Raw genomic sequence first — 3,624 nt, 5'->3', positions numbered from 1 at the left:
GGACTGTGGGCACACTGGGGAGAGGGGAGCCGATGCTGGTGCAGGTTTGCTGGCAGGACTTTTGATCCCATGGGGGGCCCACACTGCAGCAGTCTGTTCCTGAAGGCCTGCACTCCATGGAAGGGACCCACGCTGGAGCAGTTTGTGAAGAACTGCAGCCTGTGGGAAGGACTCACGTTGGAGAAGTTCGTGGAGAACAGTCTCCTGTGGGAGGGACCCCACGCTGGAGCAGGGGAAGAGAGTGAGGAGGAAGGAGCAACAGAGAAAACGTGGGATGAATTGACCACAACTACCATTTCCCATCCCCCTGTGCTGCTCGGGGAAAGGAGGTAGAGAAATCAGGAGTGAAGTTGAGCCCAGGAAGAAGGGAGGGGTGGGGGGAAGGTGTTTTAAGATTTAGTTTTTATTTCTCATTACCCTACTCTGATTTGATTAATAATAAATTAAATTAATTTTCCCCAAGTTGAGTCTGTTTTGCCCATGACGGTAATTGATGAATGATCTCTCCCTGTCCTTATCTCGACCCATGAGCCTTTCATTATATTTTCTCTCCCCTGTCCAGCTGAGAAGGGGGAGTGATAGAGCGGCTTTGGTGGGCACCTGGCATTCAGCCAAGGTCACAGCACCACAGCTATACCCAGATATATTAAATCATTCCCTGATTGCATAAAGGCCAATTCTCTTTGTTGTCTTCCAGGTTTTGAGTTACAGAGTTGGAAGCATAGTGAAAAACAGTAGTGTTCATGACTGTTCAGTTAAATAAAAAATGTGAATTTGCTTTGACAAGTTTGAAGCAGAGGAAACATTAAGGTGACTTTGCCTACATGGTGCTGATGTGGGAACAGCAGAAACAGTTTACTATTAAGCAGTGTGTTCCTCTTCTCCAGTTCCAACTTTACAGTTCTTCTCATTTCATATCTAGCCTGTTTTCCCTGCTGCTCCATACCAGTGACTCACTCTTTTCTGGAACAGGCATGTTTACAGTTCCCTGAGTTCCTCCTGGGCGCTCAGGTTATCACGGCCTTGTGCCCAGTTTCATCTTCTTGAACACCATTCTCCCTAAACACAGTGTCACTGCAGATAAGGTAAAGAAAAGAGAAGAAATGGTGAAACAGGCAAATCAATCTAAATGGAAAGCTTCTATATTCAGTGTGCACTGCTAAACAACACCACGTTATACTGGTTGGCAGCTGTCTTAGACGTGAGACTAATAAAGGCAGGGTGGTTGACTAATTTTGGAGAAGATGAAAGGAAATGAAATTCCATGAGATAAACCAGCTGCTGCCCTGTTCTTGTCATGACACTGTGTCACTGTCCTTCAGCACAGTCCTAACTGTGATAACAGAGATGTGAAGTGCTGATAAAGGACTTGTACGAAAATACCTCTCTGACTAACTAGAAATACAGAATTCTGAAACAAAACTTAGGAAAACCTAGTTAATTAAAGAAATTAATAAAACCTACACTAATGTAATCTTCCTATGTCAATAATTCTCCTGGGTCCCACATTTCAGTTATTTGAAATGCATTTGGCAACTTTGACTTTTCATGTTGTAGCAAGAAGACACACAAACTTGGAGAGCTGTATTAACAAATGTATCTCTCATATCTGTATATTTGTTCAAATAAGCAGATTGTCTTTCTGCTGGAGATAATGAGTCTTACATAGGTCTTCTAGAACTGTAACACATTACGTTGAAGAAATAACATCTGTGATTCTGAAGGGCTCAGTTTGATTGCCAGTCTTCTGCCAAAACCAGGACATATGAGTTGTTTTTTTTTTTTTTTTAAATGTCCTCAGATGGTTTTGCCTTCTTTCATCCAGAATGCAGATGCCAAGAGAGTTTGATGGCCACTTCTGCCTACCACAATGATGACAAGAGCCATACTGCAATATTTACAATATAGTATATTTATTATTTGAAGCCCAACTTGCAAATTGCCCATATCAACTTGGTATGGAAGCACTCAACTTTGTTTAAGTGAGTAGAAGAACCTTTTTCTGTTTAATGGAGAGGACATGAATTTACAGGTAGCCCTTCTTTTGTAACTTTTAGATAATTTGTTCATTGTGCATCAAAAGTGAATACATCTGAGGAGAGTTATTTACAGTGATAAGGTATGTAAAATAGTATCAATTTCCATATAAACTTTCAATAGCTAACATCCTATCCGTTACTGGAATGAGACATAAGAGAGGGAAAAAAGAAAGAATAAAACCTTGTAATTTTTGGAAAAGAGCTATAAACTGACTCAGTCTCTATCTGAAATGATTATTGGATTGAGAGCTTCATATTGACTTTAGTACTCTTTTTTATTATTTCTAGAACTCAACTCTATGATGTCACACTGCTTTTTATAACAAAATGTAAACGTACGCATCACTGTGTGCCATTTAAACAATACTGAAATAACCTTATGTTTAAATGACTTTCTAGAGTCTTTCACAGAAACTGAAAATAATTCAATCTTACTGTTCAGAGCTGTGACTATAGAAAAGTATGACCAGTTGATCTTTTTTTTCCCCCAGAATAGGTGAGAAGAGCTAAATTATTGTCTTTCAAATAAATGCAAAGCAAAGTAATTCACTGAAGATGTCTACACAATTATTAATACCTTGTTTGTTATAGATGACATAAAGTTCACGGAAAGACTGGCTAATAAAAAACTGAAAAAATTGCTTCTAGTTGCTTTACTATCACAGTGCTAACTATTTAAATTACAATGTCATGAAACAGAACTGATGAATTGTTGGTAAAAATTACATTAGCTCCTCTCTTTGAGGGAAAGATAAAATTGTATTTACTACAAAGAGTAGAAAGGCATTGAAATGTTTTCCTGAATTACTTTCTCTGATGTTTAGACTTCCTTAAAATATTCTGTTTCCCATTTACCCATTTATTTAGTAGATTTGTTATTCATGGACTACATTCTGAATGTAGCTCATAAAGAACAAAGAGGTATAGGATTAAAAAGTCTGTCATGAAAATGACATTTTCAGCTAGTAGGGAATTCAGATATTCAATACTTATTTTCTTCTGGACCTGATCTAATCCATACAGAAGCATATGGAATTGCTGTCTCTGATTTCAGTGACGTTTTAGATGATATTCTGAGTTTAAAATGCGGAGATGCTCTTGTTGTAATGACTGTCACATGTGGGAATAATTTGAACATAAAAGAACCTTGGGTTTTTGCATAGAGGGAACTTAGGATTTCCTTTTACAAAGTTGCATAGACTGCTGAGATACAAAGAAATATAAAGTCATATTAGGTTTATATAATTACTGGCCATTTTAGGAAAGTTAATACTGAGCCATTAGCTTCTTATTTAGAAGGGAATTTCTCTAGGTTTGTAATGTTTTTAATATTGAAAGTGTAAAGAATTTAGTTTTATTTTAAAATTTATTTTAATTTAATACTTCAGGGAAAACATCAAACCAAAAATTTGCATTTTCCTAAAGTTTGTACTGTCAATAAATTGTCTATTTAACAATGCAATTTTAGGCATAAGATTTGGAAGTCCATAGAGAATGTTAAGAAAGTTCATCTGTTCTGGAAATTTGAGATTTTCTTCTGTTTTAGAGAAGACGACAAAATGAGAAAAAACAAATTTGCTATTTA

Source organism: Pygoscelis adeliae, unplaced genomic scaffold, assembly GCF_000699105.1.
Source record: "Pygoscelis adeliae isolate BGI_AS28 unplaced genomic scaffold, ASM69910v1 Scaffold14, whole genome shotgun sequence".
In the NCBI taxonomy this organism is placed as follows: Eukaryota; Metazoa; Chordata; class Aves; order Sphenisciformes; family Spheniscidae; genus Pygoscelis; species Pygoscelis adeliae.
Note: the sequence above shows the minus strand (reverse complement) of the source record.